This window comes from Podarcis erhardii (assembly GCF_964252035.2).
Source record: "Podarcis erhardii genome assembly, chromosome: 9".
In the NCBI taxonomy this organism is placed as follows: domain Eukaryota; kingdom Metazoa; phylum Chordata; class Lepidosauria; order Squamata; family Lacertidae; genus Podarcis; species Podarcis erhardii.
Window position 1 is genome coordinate 28,747,672 of NC_138512.1, and position 20,281 is coordinate 28,767,952.

The 20,281-nt window shown below is 41.1% G+C and overlaps 1 long non-coding RNA gene across 3 annotated transcripts in view; it reads right to left on the reverse strand.

The window, feature by feature from the left end:
• Window positions 1-20,281, reverse strand: part of LOC309349706 — a 79,279-nt gene that overhangs the window by 52,454 nt on the left and 6,544 nt on the right. For all 3 annotated transcript variants that reach the window (XR_014160112.1, XR_014160113.1, XR_014160114.1), the window contains exon 3: window positions 19,303-19,371. This is a non-coding gene — a long non-coding RNA (uncharacterized lncRNA). The remainder of the gene's footprint in view (window positions 1-19,302; window positions 19,372-20,281) is intronic.

The window sequence follows — 20,281 nt, forward strand, 5'->3', positions numbered from 1 at the left end:
TGTTATTGCATAAGGTCATCTGTCTGAACTGACATTGTAAGTTTCAGGTAGCTGATCTGCATTGCCTTGCAGTAGGGTCACTACAGTGAGCTTCCAAGTATGGCAATTTCCCCCATAGCTTAGCTATGCATGCAAGCCCTTGGTATCAAGACTTGGGCTCTAAACCACTGGTCTGAAGGATGTCAGGCCAGAGAATTTTCAACAAGCTCTGTAAGGAAAGAAAACTGTACATTAGCCATGGAAGCTTTCTTCCACCAAAGCTTTCTTCTTGCACCAAAAGGCAAGAGGAGGTCAAGTGATGCCTCCCAATTGAAGGGAGAAAAGACCCAGTGCCAGCAACTGTGAAAGATGTGAAATTCATGTAAGGGATTGTTAGGAAATGGATAGAAAAGAAAACTGTCAAGTTTGTAGTACTGTTATATGAATCTATGGTGTGTCTACTATTGAAATAGTATGGTGTGTCTACTATTGAAATAGTCTATTTCTGGTTGCAACATGCAACACATCAAAAAAGATGTGGAGCAGGAAATGGTGAAGAAAATGGCAGCCAAAATGATTGGTTGAAAAAGTCCAATGTTTAGCACTTTTTGTGCTTGGGGAAAAAAGATGAATAAATGGGGATATGACAGAGGTGTATAAAATTATGCATGATACAGAAAGCAGACACAGAGAGCAACTCTCTCTTTCTCATATAAATACTAGAACCTGGGGACATTCTGTGAGGCTGGTGTCAACAGGCATGGAGGGAAAAATTAGCCTTTTCCTCCCTTGTTGTGATCCTGAATAAAATCCCTCCTCTGAAACTGCTGTTTACAGCAGGAGGAAATCACCCATTGGACCCTACCGTGATTCCAATAATTTGTAGCTCTCTAGATGCAAAAATGCATATAACATCATGTCTACTTTGGACCTGAGTATCAAGGAATCAGATTTCTCCAACCTAGAGCTGACTTTCAGAGATAGTTGAGCCCCGACTGGTATCCAAATGCTGCAATTCAAAATTCACTATATGGGGAGTAAGCCTCATGGAGCAGAGTGAAACTTACCTGTGATTAAACATGGTGCAGGACTGCAGTTGTAAGTAAGGTGCTGCTGTTGGTAAATTTCAATAGGCACATACAAACATATGGCCTGCTCCACTAAGGTATACAAAATACCAGGCTCTTTTCACTTTGCTTCCAGTAGGCATACAGACTGTCAAACAATTACATTGGCTTGTGCCTTCAGGCTCACATTATCAAGTGCAATGCCACAGAACAATAGAAGCCAATTTCTTCATATGTTTCTATTTAACTCCCCAAGCTAGTTCACTTGTGCTGTTATTAAAATCAGTTCAGAAGCAAACTTAGAGAGAGCCCATGGCACACCATCTCACCAAAGGGAGGGATGTTAAGATCCCACTAATGTCAACAGAAGAGACATAAGCTTGTGCTTCAGTATCACCTATTAAAATCAACAGGACATTAAAAGTGTTTAACCGTGGCCATGGTTCGCAGTGGGCTATGGCCTGATCCACACCTCAGCCTGTGCAGTTATCTAAGAGGCTCAGGTTTATTGCTGTAACCTCCTTTGGAACAGCTCTCTTTGGGGCAATGTAACTATGTTACATAAGCCAATAGTTGATGAAGTTTTCCTTTGAAGTCTCTCTATACTAAATAGGCTTTCTTAAATAGGTTCACCCGCATTGCACTCTTCTTCCCAATCCCAAACTCTTGTAGTTAAATGAAAGGCCCAGTGATTTCCCCAAAACTTGCTTTCAAATACAATGTCAGTATTTTTCACAAAAAAGCGACCCTGAGTCACTTGCAAAGTGAAACAAAGATTAAAACCAATAGATAAAACAAATAAAAAGCACATAATATACATAAAAGGGGAGATCTAACCCCAACCCACTAAAAAGATGAGCAGAAAAGAGGCCACAAATATATCTAATACCCTACAGATTAAGAACCAAAAACTTGGGTCAATAGAAACTTTTTTGCCTGGTGCCTAAAAACTAATACTTTTATTTTAAGAACACCTTATGATATTTGAGAATACAGGAATAAGCAGTGCATTCTGAAGCAAAATGTTTCTATATCCAGTTAAATAATCACAATTCTCCAGGATTATTCATTGTACTCATAATGACTATACTGTTTGAGTAGAAAAAAACACATGTTTCAGCATTGTTAAGGGGAGAAAGTTAACTGGAGAACTTAAAAGTAAAAGTAAAATTAGATCATTGATTGGTACTGTTCATCCAGTGCTGAGAGAGAGAAATTATATATGAGGTTAATGGAGCTCCACCAATTAGGTAGAGTTCTCTGTTAAATAAGACACAATAAGAGCTGGTAAATGCAATTAACAGTGGAAACAGAAGGGATATGTGGCTCTTAGGCCTCCCAGGTTGATGCAGTCAAATTAAAAATGGCAGTCATTTTAATTTTCAGTCTTAAATTCTACCCACTGCTAAAATACTTTGCTTCAAATTCTGGTTTTCTCCTTAGATAAGGTAACTGTATTTGCCAATTTTGGAAGACTGAAAATGAGGCATTTCTTCCACTTTAAGGCTGCAGTCCTATACATGCTTATCTGGGAGTAAATCTTACTGAATTCAATGAGATTTACATATAAGTAGACATGTCTAGGATTCTGATGCTGGTTTCTGTTTAGTTGTATATTTTCATTCATTGGCCTCCCCACTCCTCTCCAGTGTGGGCAAAAACATGTATGACTCCTTTGACAATGAGCTGGTGGTGCTCAACAAATTATATCAATGCCAAACCATTTACAGTTATTTAATCTTATTTGCTCAAGATATGGAAACTGTGTGCTATGGATGTTAAAAATGGTTCTGGTTCACACAATGTCATCAAAGGGATGGTGATGGTGTGATGACCTGTTGTTGTAATTGGCTAGCAAATGCCAGTGAATTTTTTATTTAGTTGACAATTTAGACAGTAGTAGGGGAAAGTATTTGTACACTTGCCAAGTTTCTCCTTCAGTCAGGAAAGTGGTGGCAATATTATTTGTAGGTGTTGCTTTTTCTTACCTTCTCCTTGTCATTTTTGGTGTACAAAAGTGATATGTTGTAGATCTATGTCTTCCTACCTGTGTTGTTGCTCTTCAGATAGCTACCATTTGCGCACACAGCGTAATAATCACTGCCATCTTCACACAAGGACAAATGATGATTCTCCCTGAATATACTCGCCCTGGGATCTGCGTCCTAATTCTGAATTGCAACAGGAGAGCTATAACATTTAGAAGCTGCTGCGACGAGTTGGGACTATCACATTGAGAGTGTTTCCCCCCCCTATTCACCAATCATGGCAAATCACACTTTTATGAGCAGGCTGACTCATACTGTGAGTTGCTCTGAGCCATGTGGCCAGGATGTGTGCTGTCTCCATGGCAAGGATAAAATCTAGACAAGCTCAGACTCTGAGCCACTAAAGTTGACGGGCAATTATGTAAAGTGAATGCTGGTTATGGTTCTTCATCAAGAAGAATTAATAGACTGCCTCTCCTGGAGAGAAAGATGTGCAGGTGAACAAGTGTATTACCATTCCTCAAATTCCTGTGCACAACTGAAGCTTTGAAAGTGAATACTGATAAGTGACTCAATAACAAAAGTTAGTCTTAACTGTCTGTGCTTTCGTATTCAAAGAGCTGCTTCCCAGGACTTGAATGTTCCCGTATCACCTTCCCTAATACAAAATCCTGTTAATACCTAGCACTGGGAGGGATCAGATGAGCTGCTGAGAACGAGTGCTTTGCACAGCAAATGGCACTCAGTGAATTACTGGAGGCTAATATTTATACAAAATCCATTGCACCACAAAAAAAACATAAAAAATATGCTGCTTGCTTCTCCTCTAACTGCCATTCCACCCCTAGACTCTGCAACTTTTGAAAACTGGTTATTATACTAAACTGCTTGTAGTATATCAGAATACATTGGGCTGAACCGTTCACCTTATTCGTGTACTGTGATGTCCTGAAAGTTACTTTTTCTCCATCAATTAATGAGGAAAGAAACTGAACATGAAGGTTATCAGAGGGGAGAGGAATGAGTGGGGTAAAGAGCTCTTGTTGTGCTCGGTATGCTTTCAAGGAGGCCAAATGGTGTTTGTGACTACCCTTTCTTTCATTCTGCAAATCACCTCTTTTCTGATCTGTACTCTGAAGCCTTCCTGAAAATCCCATGATGCCATTGGTCAGGCTCTCTTCTAAGTGCAGAGGGCAGGTGTGCTCTCTACTCTGTGGCTGGCTGCTGTTCATTATTATTATTTTAAGTGATAAAGAAAATCACCTTTCTGCACTAATTCCCTTATTTTAAAAAGGAAAAACCTCCCTTAAAAACAAGCATAGCCAGTGTGCTGGTTTCAGGTTCTCAATATCCACTCTCCCCAACTATCTATCATCTATCAATCATTATTTATTTAAATGTATATACTACTTGATTGTGAAACACACACACACAGTTTACAAAAAGAAAGAGAGAGAGTTTACAAAAAGATATGGAAATCAAGCGGGGAACCCACAACTATACTTTAAAACATACAAAAGTTTGAAATACTAAAAAATACAAAAGTTAAAATACTTCCCACACTTCATTTAAAATCCAGGGGAAGGTGTTATAAAGAAACTCCTCCCCTGGGGCTTTCTGAGATCAGCAACCACAGGCAGTGGGGAAGCTGCAGAGTGCAGGGCAGATGTTTAATGGGAAGAAAAACACACATACCCTCCATGACTACCTTGTAACATTAGCCCAGCCTTACACCCACTGAAAGCATAAAGGAGTTCTAACGTGCCCTGCAAAAGAGGCAGAAAGGTGGAAACTTCTTTTGCAGCTGAAGAAAACTTTCAAGAAATTGGAGGACAGGTTTTGACACAGCACTAGTTATAATTATTCAAGACACAAGAGCATGCTCATGTGCTTTCCTCAGAGGGCAATTAGGAGCTTGCAGGGGTGATTTTAATTGGGTTAAACCACACACACCCCACCAGCACCACAGCCCTCAATGGATTAGTCCCCTCCCACAGAACTCCTAACATCCCATTAGCTTTGACCTGATACAGGAGCACCCCACTGTTGCCAAAATAACATTTAATGAAAGAAGCAGCCTTATATCTGCAATCCAAGAAGAAAACATATTGAAATAAAACCTAGGCAACAAATATGGATTAAAACATTGAAACATCTAGAAAAGTTATTGGTTTTCGTCTATATACATTGGTTGAGGCTGTAGTCTGCAGGACCTAGGGTTAGGGTCTTGATATGTACCCAGGGAAAAATTGCACCCTTGCATATGCATATGTCTAACTCAAACTGATGTCTCAGAGTTGTTAGAGATGTAGCTTTTCAGTACTGCTTGCATCCACTGAAAACAGGATGCTGGACTAGATGGGCCATTGGCCTGATCCAGTAGGCTGTTCTTAGGTAAGTGCTGCCTCCATGTGCCCTATGTAGATTAACATAAGTACTTTTGTGTAGGATCACTCCAACCCCAACACCATGTTTTATTGCTGGACTTGCATTGGACAGAAACTGGGAGAAACTAGAAATGTCTAAGAGTGGAATCTTGCTCCAAGCTATAATACTAATACAGTGGTACCTCGGGTTAAGAACTTAATTCATTCCGGAGGTCCGTTCTTAACCTGAAACTGTTCTTAACCTGAAGCACCACTTTAGCTAATGGGGCCTCCCTCTGCCATGCGATTTCTGTTCTCATCCTGAAGCAAAGTTCTTAACCCGAGGTAATATTTCTGGGTTAGCGGAGTCTGTAGCCTGAAGCGTATGTAACCTGAAGCGTATGTAACCCGAGGTACTACTGTATATAACCCAATAATGTCCAGACTACTATGCATTCTTTTAGAGAAACCTCAGTCTGTGTTCCTACTCTGGCCAAGAGTACTTATCCTTAGGACAATCCTGAGAGTAGAGATGATTAAGAGTCCACTTATTGTTTTAGAGTGCCCTGGTGTTCCTGTTATAAACTTTCAGTCTTTTTTTCCTTGCAGTACATAACTGTTTTGTAAACTCTCCAGCATTATTCTGCATTGCTTTCAATATATTTTTATTACTCTCCATCCATCTTCTCAAGCTGAGCAAGCAATGTTTCTTGACACTTGGATGGTGACTTTTGAAAAGCTCAACTTATCCCCAGAACCCTGATACCATGAAGAGAATGAGATTGGACTAACGTGAAATAAATTTTGAGACATTATATCGAAAGGAAATGGATGTTTTGTCTCCTGAAGTGATAGGAGGGCAATTTAGAGTGAAAAGATTTGAAGTATGCAATCTGATAAACCGGATAGGGGATGGAGGCAGAAGGAAAGAGCAAGAGGTGAAAGGAGTGTTCCAAGGAAGGGGATTCTTCATTGAGCCATTATTTCATTTATAGATCTTTCCTACCACTGGTACACAAGTACACAGGAAGCCTTTTCAGTTACAGTACGCAGTATGGCAGGGGTGGAGAATCGTAGTCCAGGGACTAAATCTGTCTCCTGCACCACACCCCAGGCCTCTCTATCGGGCCCTTAGAACTCTCCCTAGGTCAAATCCCTCACTGGGCCATGTTTGCATCCAAATTATTTTTGCCTGGCTGGAGTGTGTCCTGGAAATCTGACAATGTATTTTGCTTGTCTAGATACAGGCTAGGCAGGGTTGGTGTGTGTATAGCAAGGAGCTTAGTGTACAGTGGTAAAATTTACATTTGTTGCTTTGCCTCTGGCACTGCCCACCATGTAACCTCCAGAAGGTTGCCTCAGGCTGAAACATTTTCCACATTCCTGCAGTATGTCACAGAGGTAACCAAGAAAGAGCCTCAGATGTATACTCATGTATCTTTTGTGGTGTACTCTACACACAACCAGCACTTAACTGGCAAGATATGCTTGGTGCACCATAGCCCCGACCAGAGGAAATCTTAGAAAGAGTTATTTCTCCTGCGGAATGAAAAACTAAATACTCATATGCCAATGCTCATATAACCAATGGGAGGGGCACCGTAGCATAGCTAGGTCTACCATTAGGCATCATGAACCACCTTGTCTGTAGTGGCAGACCTCAGGTTGCCATTAGCGGGCATTATTGTTTGTTTGTTTGTTTGTTTGTTTGTTTGTTTGTTTGTTTGTTTGTTTGTTTGTTTAAGATTTTATCACCCTGGGGTGCCACTGGAATTTTCTTCCAATGGCACCCCCAAATGCCTTGGGCTATTTCTGCAATTGAATGCAGTGTTCTTATTTATGATAGATAGATGATAGATAGATGATAGATAGATAGATAGATAGATAGATAGATAGATAGATAGATAGATAGATAGATGATAGATCCCACTTTTCACCACTGAGTTCTCAAAGCAGCTTGCAACAAGAAAAATATCCAAAATAACAAAATTTAAAATATAAATTAAACTTCAGATATTTAAAATCTCAGAAATTTTAGAAAGAGCATTGGGAAACTGCTAACACATCAGAGAAGCATTCATTATCCAAGGCCCTCCTGAAATGAAACTCTTTTAACAAGGCATCTGAAGCTCTGCAAAGATGATGCCTATTTGACAGGAGGAAGTTCCATAGAGTTGCACCCACAACACTGAAGGCATGACTTCATGTTGGCATGAGTCATGCTTTTAAGTCCATGGGGGACCACTAATAATGCTTCCCCAGACAATCTCAGCAATTGACTTGGGCCATACAGAGTAAGGTGGTCCTTAAGGTACTCTAGACCTAAGTTATTCAGGGCTTTGTGCATTGGTCTAATAACCTTGAACCTAGTGCAGTAGTAAATGGGAAGCCAGTGCAGGGCTTCTTTTTTTTTTTCTCTTAACACATGTCATATCTCATGTTGGTGGTCTGTTCTCATTACCAGTCTAGCCACAGCATTCTGGACCAGCTGCAACTCCCAGACCTTAAAAGCAGCATGCAGCCTTTATGTGTCCAATGGATCTGTCCAATACAGCACTTTGAGAGGTTTCCTAAATGAATCAATTTTAGTTTCCTTTCTTTTTCTGAAAGAATCTGTAATGTATCCATGTGGTTTTTAAAAATCCGAAATCCTCAAATATGAGGCAAATAACAAAGATGCTACACTTACATTAGATGCTGATGAAGGATGGAAAATAAATTACTTTCTGACACCTACAGAAACATACTTCTTAGAAATGCCTCAGACTGCCCACACATTGTATCTGATGCACCTACAGCTGCTTGTTATGTAACTAACTGTCCCCTTTCTTTGGATGTGATAATCTATTAGTTTAAACTTTCAGATCAGAACATAGAATCCTTACCTCCCCCACACAGCTTTGAAAGGACGGAAATTCAGTTATTATCAAACATTTTGAAAATTAGCTCTCTGGATTGTGAGTCATGCTGTTCATCTCTTATTACCGTTTGGTGATGTGACTATTCCAGTTTCCTTCATATATGCCTTCACATTTACTACAAAGGTACACAACTCCCCCTCCCCCTCCTCCCCACACCCAAATACCTCCACTTTCTTCTGTAATTGAGTTTAGATTAAAAGCAATGCTCTGTCTCGGTTGCTTGTTGTGGGTAAATGTATTACAGTAGGAAGGCGTAGATGAAGGCCGAGTACAAATGGCTGTAACTTTGATTGTTAAGAGAGGAAAACAACTTACTGCAGACTTCAGTATACCAATTTAGGCCATGGAACCCACATACTTGGAAGCAAGTTTCATTGAACTCAGTGGGATTTTAACCAGAGCAGCCATATCCATCCAGAACATTCACTTCTGCCTCTGTTTACAGAGGTTGCTACTACGGAAGATGGGTTGGATTCCTCAAAAGCTCAGGTAAAACCCTACTGAAGTAAACCAAAGGACTTTTTGCAGATGCTCTAACTACTGAGTTGTAGTTCTCATGCTTAATAGCTCTTGGCAGACAAATTAATGGAAGCTACCTGTAAGTTGGTGGCCATCATTGCAACAACATCCTGTGGCCATCAGCAGCAGACAGCATGGTGCTGCTGCACTGCTCATTTGACCTCCCTCTGGCTGTATCACTGCTGCTCACTGGGATGGACAGAGGAGGAGGTAGAGGAAAGATCAGTGCAGTGCAAACATGCCAGCAGGAGCAGCAGAATGGCTCTTCCAGGGCTTTTGCACCATGCTGACTTCCCCTTGTCCCCTCTCTATCCCTATATTCAGCAGCAATGCGGCCGGAGGGAGATCAGGTGCATGGTGCAATTCTATCACACGGTCCACTGCTGGGAGCAAAGAATTCTACAGGTTAATTATGAGTTTTGTAAAGGACAGCCCCTTCTGTCCTGTAACTTTGTTCTTTAATTTCCTCACTATTTTTAATAATTTTTTTAAAAAAACTCTTAACATTTTGAAATGCTCATTTAGGAGTGCTGATACCCCTATGAGCACTTGGCATGCCTTGCTTCACCACTTCCAAAACTGAACCAGGCCATGTTACCAGCAACACTTGGGGGCCACTGCAATCCTGTTCATCTATTATGTGCCTTTACCTTGGATGCATCCAATATGTAACAACTGGCATGTGCATGAAAAAACTACAATGCCTATGCCACTTGGCTTACATGTATTTGGGCTTGTTGACAGAATAGTTACAAGATGGCACAGAGCAGGAGGAATATGGGAGTATTTTGGAGGAAGAAGATTAATAGCTAAATATTTTTACTAAAAATTACTTCGGGGTTTATGCTTATGCCACCAGCTCTGCATTTGTGAAGAATCTGTTGAAATACTTGTTGCAGTTTCAAAATAGGTAAGAGTTGGTGCAGGGAGGGAACCTAGTATTGCATTGCATGCTTACCTATACCCCATTTCATCTTCTCCACCAAAAACAGAAACACACACTGTTATTTGCTTGAGTTGCAAAAGTTTTCATGTGCTTGTTGTTGTTTAGTTGTTTAGTCGTGTCCGACTCTTCGTGACCCCATGGACCAGTGCACGCCAGGCACTTCTGTCTTCATGTGCTAAATGGTGCTTAATATGGGACCTGAGATTGAAAAGCGAAAAAGGTCTGCAGTGCATCCCCCCACCCTTCTTTGTATTCTCCTGTTTCTTGTTCTACAAGTCCTGCAATTTGGGTGGTTTGATTTTCTCAAGTGTTTGATCAATATGATCTTTGAGTGGATTCTTTGAGATTCAAGGTTAAGCAGGAAAAGGAACTGTAATCTAATTCAATTCAGATTAATACCAAATCATAGTGATCTCACAGACCCATGTACTCCCCAACTTCATCCCTCCTCACCTGTTGCACGTTTCTTCCTCCATTTCTGGTTTTTACTAACCATACTTTATCATGCCATTTAAACTTGGAAACTTTGGTTAGAATCTTGCCTTGAAACTATGGTTTGAAGTGTGTTTGTGGAGTCACCACTTACAGCTTGGAAAGCTAGTTAAAACCATTGGCTAACTTGTAGGCTAGCAAAGCAGCTGCCATACTTGGAGGGGAGGAGTGGCCTTCTCATAAGATGTCAGTGGTTATTTCATCTCATGGGACCTTTGAAGGGGGCTGGCCACCATCCCGCCTAGCCTTCTTCCTCCCTCCTTATATGGAGTGGCAAATCCAGTGGCCAAAGCAAGGCTGAGCAACATAGTAATACCAGTAAGCCAGGCCTGTTGTCACCAAGGCTGTGTATACCCTGTACTTTTAAAGCACATTCATAGCACATTCCCCACCCTCTCAAATAATTATGGGCACTATGGTTTGGTAAAGGTTCCTTGGAATTGTAACTCTGTGAGGGGTAAACTACAGTGCCTAGAATTCTTTGAGGGAAATAATGTGTTTGAATGTGCCTTATAGTGTGCAGAAACAGCATAAAATTGAGGTTCTTAGGCTGCTTCCTAATTATCTGTTTCTTGAACATTCATTCTAATTTGTTTACGCAAAGTTTAAGGGGAGGTTTGATGACGCCACCTAATTATTGAGGAATCATTCTGTGTTGTTTGCAGGAAGGTTATATGAGAATCAAGCCATTCTCGTCCCACACTTTTCCAGTGTGCTTTCCTTATTCAGGACATTTGGGGAGGATGCAAATTTATGGTGCAAGAACACCAAAACATCTTCCATCATGCAATCTGAATTTGATAGATGTGACGGAATCCCAACTAAAATAGAGACAGCCTTATAAATATCAAGCGATTCCACACGAGTTACTTGCCCTATTAGTGGTTCGGAGAACATTTGCATTTGCATCATGGTGAAATAGCAAAAAACCTTGCTTGACACTCACAAGGGAGTGGATAAAAAAGACCTTTTGCAAACTTGATTTTTGGTGGGGAAAGGACATACATACACTACTGCTGTTTTATAGCAAATTGATTCCAGGATGGGAGTGAGGATCAAGCTGCTTTCAGATCTTTGCACAGATTAATAAAAAAGATAGGGATCTACTTCCCATTAGGCTGTTTACCATTTTATTTTTTTGTCAAAGCTGTTTCCAAGAAATACAGCTTTGTGAAATGGAGATACTAAGCAGCTCTTCGAAACCCAGGATATAACATCACCCCGAATGTTCTGTAGTGAAAAGAAATCAGCAATATTGATGAAATGCTGTCAGACTGAAACTGTTGCTTAAATTGTCCACTCGATGGTGTAGTATTCATAGACCACATTTTGCCTGCATGCTGTTAGAACAGATTTTTAAGATATTCGTTTTCATTATAGATTTCTTCACTATATGTGCTTTATATAAAGAATGTAAGAGGAACTGCCTCCAGGTATCTTCTCACACATAATGCAACACACTGGCAAGGGGAAGAAGACAAGTTGTCCTGGAGACAGCTTCCCATAGTGCCTTGCTGAAAAAACATTCCACTCTTTTTTCTTCTTCTTTCAAATATTCCCCATCAATTTATTATCAAAAGGGAGAGAAATACTCATGAAAAGAATGCACTGACCTTTCTTTAGCAGTGGCCAATGGATTTTGTTGGGTATCCTTTCTTTCATTCTATAAGTCATCTCTCCAAGTAATCTGCATTCTGCAGCCTCCCAGCTGCCCACCCAGCTTCAGGGCTGGTGCTAAACTTCAGGAAGGACATAGTCATGTCCTGACCAATGGCCTCACCATAATCCCCCCCACTTTCTGCCACCCTTACTTTTGTTTTAAAATATTCTTTGCTGCTGTGATAGCCGCCTTGAGTCTCGTCGGGGGGAAAGGTGGGGTATAGCTATACAATACAGTGGTTCCTCAGGTTACATATGCTTCAGGTTACATACACTTCAGGTTACAGACTCCGCTAACCCAGAAATAGTGCTTCAGGTTAAGAACTTTGCTTCAGGATGAGATCAGAAATCGTGCTCTAGCAGTGCAGCGGCAGCAGGAGGTCCCATTAGCTAAAGTGGTGCTTCAGGTTAAGAACAGTTTCAGGTTAAGAACGGACCTCCGGAACGAATTAAGTACTTAACCCAAGGTACCACTGTAATAGTAGTCGCACCTACACTGGAGGCTTCTTTGCCACCTCCCTTGGCACCTGGACTTTGAGAAAAGGCATCTTCAGAGACAAGGAGGCCAGAAGAATGCCTGTGCTGCTATTGCAGTTTGTCACAGCAGCTAGAAAGACATATATAGCTCTCCAAGTTTAAAGTCTTTCTAGTTGCCGTGGCACACTGCAGAGGTGGCACAGCCAATGCCTCTTCACCTTGCTCAGAATGCCAGGGGATACGAAGGACCCCCATGGTCCTTTCTCAAAGCCCGGACAAGGCAGGGCAGTGGAGGGAGGCAGCCAGCTAGTATAGCTGAGAGCTGGGCCCAGTAGGGATTGAATGGACAGCAGACTGAGCTGGTAAGAGGCCCTTCTGAGTGCTGAGTCCATCAGCCAGTGCTCACGATGTATAAAAAAGAAAAAGAAAAAGTGAAATGATTTTACATTTAGTGGGGTCTTTTTAAAAAGGGGGGGGAGGAAGGAAGGAATTCCCTTAAACAACACCAGTGAGCACTCTCAGGTGCTCAGTAACCAGCCTTGACATTTAGTTAAATCCTAGGGGAACATGCCTCCTGTAGAGTAGATGTTGTTTCCATATAATGTGATCCCACATCTGACCAGGCTTGGTAGAATGCTTATTACACCAAAAAGACACTTCTGCCCTCTATTGCTTCTTGTAATGCGGAAAAAAACCCAACTTGCACTCCAGATTTACGCATCCTTCCAGAGAAGATCCACAAATGTCTGCTTTGTATGTGGAACTATATGATAGAAGAGGAACCATGCCCCCCTGTGTCACTGAGGGTGGGATTCTATGCTGTCCACTCATACATATGCCCCATTTAGACCGATGGGACTTACTTTAAGCTTTGTGTGCATAGTCAAGTTGTTTTCAATATGTGCCTCTGTGTAGAGAACCTGGCCGCCGCCTCCTCATATTTCATTAAGCCCTACCCTAGCTGCAACACTTAACCACTCACTTGATAACATCTGGGTTGGGAGCCCTCAATTCCTCCCAGGTTGAGCCATGAGAGTTGTCAATTAAGCATTGTCTGGAAATAGATGGGGTGGGAAGAGTCCAACATGCACCAGTTTTCAGCTGTCACTGGTGAATTCAGGCCTCTGTCTCTCCTTTTAACCAGACTCATATATGACGATGCCAATTGCACTTCTCATCTTACAATGCAAAGCACAATTTTCAAGTAATATTGTTGAGTAGTTTAGGAGATACAATGTCTCATGTTCTGTAGTTAAGGTTTTGCAGATTTGTTTAAGGGCAGGCATGCAAAAATCTCCAAGAGGCCACAGCAGAACAAGAACATAACTTATTACAAAACGCCTCTTCATAATACCCCCTCCATCCCCCAAATAGCTAGTGTTCGTAGAGATGGGGCAGATTTAGCCACTGAAGAGCCAAGAAAGGTGAGAAAGCAATAGGGTGGCTGATTTTCTCTTCTGTATACAGTGGTACCTTAGGTTACATACGCTTCAGGTTACAGACTCCACTAACCCAGAAATAGTGCTTCAGGTTAAGAACTTTGCTTCAGGATGAGAACAGAAATTGTGCTCCGGCAGCACGGCAGCAGCAGGAGGCCCCATTAGCTAAAGTGGTGCTTCAGGTTAAGAACGGACCTCCAGAACGAATTAAGTACTTAACCCGAGGTACCACTGTATTTGAAACTAGGTTCTCATTGGTTTGTAGTCTATATAGCAGAGCAGAGCAGAACCCATGCTGTTAATTTCAGTTTGTATTAATTAAAGCCAGAATTGTCTAGCTTTAATCTGCAATAGGTCCAGGTGTTTCTCTAAAGTTAGCTTTGTCTCTTTTTCTCAAACTCTGGTGCAGGGGGAAAAAATCTGTCTTCAAAATGCCATCATTGTACTGTGGGACAGGGAAACAGACAGACAGGCATATAAAGAGCCTCTCTAGCAATGCTACTCCATCCATTCTGTAGCTGTGGTCAGATGGACCTTATACCTGTGTGCTGTGCAGTGCTGCTTCAAAAATCACAAAGTGCCACAAAAGGACAAGGTACCAAAAAAAGAAAAAAGAGCAAGGTCAGTGGTTCTATAAATATTTTGATTAAGACATTTTTGGAATGATTGTGAATTGTTGCACTTCAGGGACCTAAAAGAACACCGACCTCTTTGTGAAAAGAATGTTACCGATAAGCTGATCTGCTCCTTATCAAGTTGGCTGTTAGAGCCATGTTGTCAACCAGACATTTTAACATTACTCAAGCATGATGTCCAATAGTATTTATACCTTACCAAGAATGACTGAAGTTAAACACTGCCTCTTCTCAAAACTGACCATTATATTCTAATGCCCACAAACAAAGTTTCCATGTTTTAAAATGTCTGAACCATGAAATAAGGTTTGATGTCAGGGTTAGACTTGAAAGCTCTTATAATCATGTTACTTTTCTACTTTAAGAGAAAGATACGTAATGAATATGTTTTATATACCTTTTAAATATTTCTCTCTCCATTCCTCCTCCTCCTCCTCTTACATTCATTTTGGGCAAGCTAATGATTAATAGTGAGATCCATCCAAGTTGATACTATTTTCACAGTGCTTTTGAACTTTGGTATGAAGCGTTGGTTAATATTTTCCAAAAATGCTACCTTGGACGTCTGAATAAAACTTGTTCTCACTGCTAGGGAAAACTGTGGTGGGCCAATCTTTTAAGTTGTAAATAATTAAAGTGCCCTCAAATTCACTCACAAATGGCTGAAAGAGGGTGGTAGAAGTAACCCAGAAAGACACCTGCTATTTCATTAGGAAATCCAGGTTCACAAGCCAATGAAAGTGTAGAGACAGTGAAATACACTCCATAATGTGTTAATGCACTATTTTCTCTGGTTCTCCTGGCTCATGAGTTCAAAGAAAATAGAAAAAGTAAGCATGATGTTTAATAATAAACAAACAAACAAATTTATTATTTGTAGCCCACCCATCTGGCTGGGTTTCCCCAGCCAGTATGGGCGATTCCCAACAGAACACTAAAAACAGAATAAAACATCAAACATTAAAAGCTTCCATAAACAGGGCTGCCTTCAGATGTATTCTAAAAGTCAGATAGCTGTTTATATGCTTGATATCTGGCAGGAGGGCATTCCACAGGGCGGGCACCACTACCAAGAAGGCCCTCTGCCTGGTTCCCTGCAACCTCACTTCTCACAGTGAGGGAACCACCAGAAGGCCCTCGGAGCTGGACCTCTGTGTCCGGGCTGAACGATGGGGGTGGAGACGCTCCTTCAGCTTTACTCTCTGTTGATTCTCCACATCTCCCTCTGAATTTACATGAGTGAAATAGGAAGATGGGCAAGAATACAACTATGAACATAGTGTTACAGGGGTTTTTTGCCAGGAGGAAATAATCCACTAAACTCCTGACTGCTAGATCCTCTCCAGAATTCCTTTATTTAGTAAAACATCAGACTGAATCAAAGTACCAAACAAGCCAGCGCAGCCTGGCATAACTAGCTGGGTGTGACTCATAGGAGGGACACACTCAGGGCCGTCTTTACCCGGGGGGCGCAAGGGGTGTGGGACATATGCTAACGACAGCCCTGGACACACTCATAGGAATGTGGCTCATAGGGGACCCAGCTCCTTCACTGAAAATTTCAAAGGGGGGGGTCCAACCTCCACAGTCCCACAGAGATGGCGCCCCTGTATGGAGCCTACATACTGGGAGCATGTGTGTGAGCAGGCTTGAAAATGCAATTTGTTTTCAGTGAGGTTTACCTCTGGGTGGTCCAGTATTTATCCTGAATGCTGGACAGTGTGGCATTAAAGAAATCTGATGGTGAATAAAACATATAAAGGTATGTGTGTGTCTTCAGAAGTGAAGAACACTCTCCTTATTCTTTGTGGATCAGTCTTTTTACATCATGGTCCCAAGGTTACAACCTTTCCGCCGCAACAAAAGCCTGCCAATATCCATCCTACCCAGGCCTTTAGGAAACTTGGATGGATTTGCTAAGATGCTGGGCTTTCTCCTTTGCGGTATTTAATTGCTTGAATTATTTTACGCATGATTGTATTGATTAAATTGCTCTTAGCTGTGCGGGCATTATTGAACAAAACACCACAACCAAACTGGTATATAAATATTTGAGAAAGAATAGCATGCTTAATAAATTGTTGCACAGACTTCAGTTGACACATGGGCACAATCCTCTGGGAAGCTATGTTGCGAAAGCCCTGGTACTGAAATGCTTAGGAACCACTCAAGAGGACTGTCTATTACTGAAGCAAGCTAGGCAGGCCTAACCCTGTCAGCTTGAATGAAGGTCCCCTTGGAGGCCATATTTAAGCCACTGTGAAATCACTGGAGGGAAATGCAGGGTACCTCTTAAATAATAAACTCTTACCATTCATTTAACTGGAACTTGCACAGCAAAGCTTCCCGGAGAGCTTTACTCATGATGGCTCTCCACAGGACTTTTAAAAAGTATAATGTCTGTGAGCTAGAAATAAAGTATTACATACAATAGTTCTCACTTTCACAGTGGGCATTGGGGAAACTTAAGAGTGGGGCAGCTTTCCTGAGCGACCCACATCTTCTTGGGCATATTATATATGCAGGACTCTAGGAATTAACAAAGCTATCAGATATTTCTGTGCCTGGAACTGACTTTTGTTGCTGAAACAACTTATGAAATTCTGTAGCGATGCGCAGCTGTGGTACTGCAGCAACTGCACTGAATACTGTATGCTGTACAGTGGTACCTCAGTCTACAAACAGTCCTGTTAACAAACTATTTGGTGAACAAACTCCACAAAACCGGAAGTAGGTGTTCCGGTTAGCGAACTTTGCCCTGGAAACCGAACGGTAGAAGGGCTCTGGCGGCGGGAGGCCTCAGTAGGGAAAGCATGCCTCAGCTTAAAAACACTTTGGTTTAAGAATGGACTTCTGGAACGAATGAAGTTCGTAAACTGAGGTACCACTGTATTTGAAATGCAAACACAGACAGAATCTTAAATAGGTGAAGACAGCTCATCTACCTGCTTTAACCCTAATCTGGACAATGGGATCCAGTTTGTGTATGTGTGTGTTTTAAGGGAAAAAATGTATATGCCTCTCTTTCCCCTCTTTAAAATCTGTCTACCTCTCACAAATCGTTAAATCAGTGACATACTGGCTTGACAGACTTTCCTTATGCCAAAGGAACCTTGGGATTTGTGCACCGTACATACTAATACACTTGCATGGAGCAGATTAAGAGATCTCTTACAGCTTTATTAGCATTTGTACTAAACTATTATCTTTTGTGGGAAAACAATGACAGTTTAATTAGCATCGATAGAACTGGCACATGTCGTAAGGGACTGGATTTTAATGCGAACTTACCTTTCCAAACCATGATGCCAAATTTGCACTTCTCCAAATTTTGAAATGCCGTTCTCCCCACCCCCACCCCTGCTGCCCAAGTAATGTGTACCAAAATAACCGTGTACAGTAGGGGAACATATGCATTAAAATGCTTGTGTTGGTGAAAATAACATTTAAACACATTATATTGAGGGGAAATACATTTGCAAAGTTGTGTATATTAGGCAAAATTGCATACAGAAATACGTTAACTTAAAATGCACATGAATTTTCATGAGGGCTTTTGTAATTGAAAAAAATCAGACCAATGGAAAAGTGTGGAGAACTGATCTCTGTGAAATATGGAAAACTGAGAGAAACAAAAAATGACAGATTTGCCCACCCCTATTTGTAGCATAGATGTACTTTGCCCCTCTTCTTCCTTCTTCCCTTCAATGCCTTTCCCCTTTTTCATTTTTAAGTGAAATGTTGTAGTGCCATTGTTGCAATCCAGTTTAAGGGCTCACCCACACTTACCTTTTTACCCCAAGCTTTCTAGGCACAGGTCTGTATTTTAAAGCTATATACATGCTCCACCACCCCCAAAAGCACTTTCCCCATGAAAACTTGTTCTTTAACACTGAATTGGAACAAATGGCAATTTGGGGTTTCTGCAAATTGCTGTTAGCTCCAATTCAGCAGTAAATGGTGGGTTTTCATGGGCAAAGTGCTGGGGAAAAAAAAAAAAGTGTGCATAGAGCATTAAACTGCAGATCTGTGCCTAGAAACACAGCACAAAAGGAAGTCTGGCTGAGCCCTAATTCAGACCGCTTTAGACTCACCCACTGAAAACCAATGGCTTATGGTTATATTATACAGAGGCTTGTGACCCACTGGTTAGGCTAGCAATACAATCATCTTATATGGCCAAACTATTTCTCCTTAGATAACTAAATGCGCCAGGAACTCTATTACCAGTTGACACACAGAGAACAGGGCTTCCTCTGTAAAACCGCACACATGCAAAGGAGACATACTGAAGAAAGGTGCCTTTATATGAAGGGGAGTAAATTTCCCTCTCGTGCATATTACTATAGTTTTCATGTAGAGATGTGTTTATTTTAGGTACTCCCATATCAAAACAGTGGTTCGCGTCAAAACTTACCACCTCAGAGAGATGGCTAGTTTCCTTTGAAATTACACATCACCTCAAGGGGCTTCAATATGTAAACAAAGCCACGAGCCATATTTAGAATAGGAGAAACAAGCTATAAGGATGCATATTATCATTAAAGGAGTTCCAGTGATGTGTAGTTCACTGTCACTTTCTGACATTTGATTCCTTTCTCTGACTTGTATATAACTAATGACTTGTCATTTCTGTCACACTCAAAATTCTAGTAAAATGTGGAGGGGGCAGAGATTCTTATCCAGTTAGTAACCATAGTTTATCCTACAGGTACATACACAACACCAAATTCTTAATTCACAATTTTCACCTTTTGCTATCAAATTACACAAGAACTTGATCACAGCGTCAGAAAAAAAGCTCATAAAAATACCTTCTAGAACAGAGGTTCCCATCTGTGGTCCATGAGCTTCATGCTGGTAGCCAACGACCTAAGCCTGGGCTTTAAGCAATATATTGTTTCATGTTTAGCAAAGCAATAAGCATTTCCCCTGTCTCTTTCAACATCTTTTACCCAGCCCTAGCTGCAGTAGCCACAGAAGGCAGGTCGCTGGCATACACATCAGGATTTATGTCTATTCCCACAATTTCTCTCATTTGGTGTTGGTTGTTTGTGTGCCAAGGGCCCTGATTTGAAAGTGGCTGGTCTCTAGGCTCTTTTCGCCTCTGCCGGTCGGAACAGACACAGTACAGAGTATCTACTAGATTAGGTCCTAGTCTCATACCCTGATGTCCCAAGGAGGACCAAGGTTCCTGACACTATGTGTAAACAAGATTTTCCTTCAGTGGAGAATCAGGACTCACCAACAGCTCTTTCCCAGCTCCTCTCTGAACATTCTGTTTTATGTTGAATGCTTTTCCCTAGCCCAGCTGAATTTGTCCCCAACCATTCATACATATAATTCCACAGATTAAAAAAATTAAAAATGCCCAAGGTGAATTCACTAGCCATGATAACAAGTCCATCCCTTCGTATTTGTTCATGGGTCTCTTTGAAAAGCTATCCTAGAAATCTTAAAATGGAACACTAACCTAGTACTCAACTCTCATTGGCGAGGTATGCATGGAATATAATAAAACATGAGACACTTGGTTAGGATTATTGACTTCACTGCAGCGATGACAAGACAGATCAGCTCCCCATGTAAATCCCTAGTTTGTAAACAAGATTCACAACCAGTGAAGGATCCCTTTCCTCTAAAATTATTTTGACATGTTAGCTTTTGCAATCTAAAAAATTAAAATGTAGGTTTATCCTAAGTAGTTTGAGGTATTATGCATGATGAGCATTATAAAAAGAGACTAATTTTCCACAATGTCAATCTATAGCCATCATTTTACACTTTTTATTT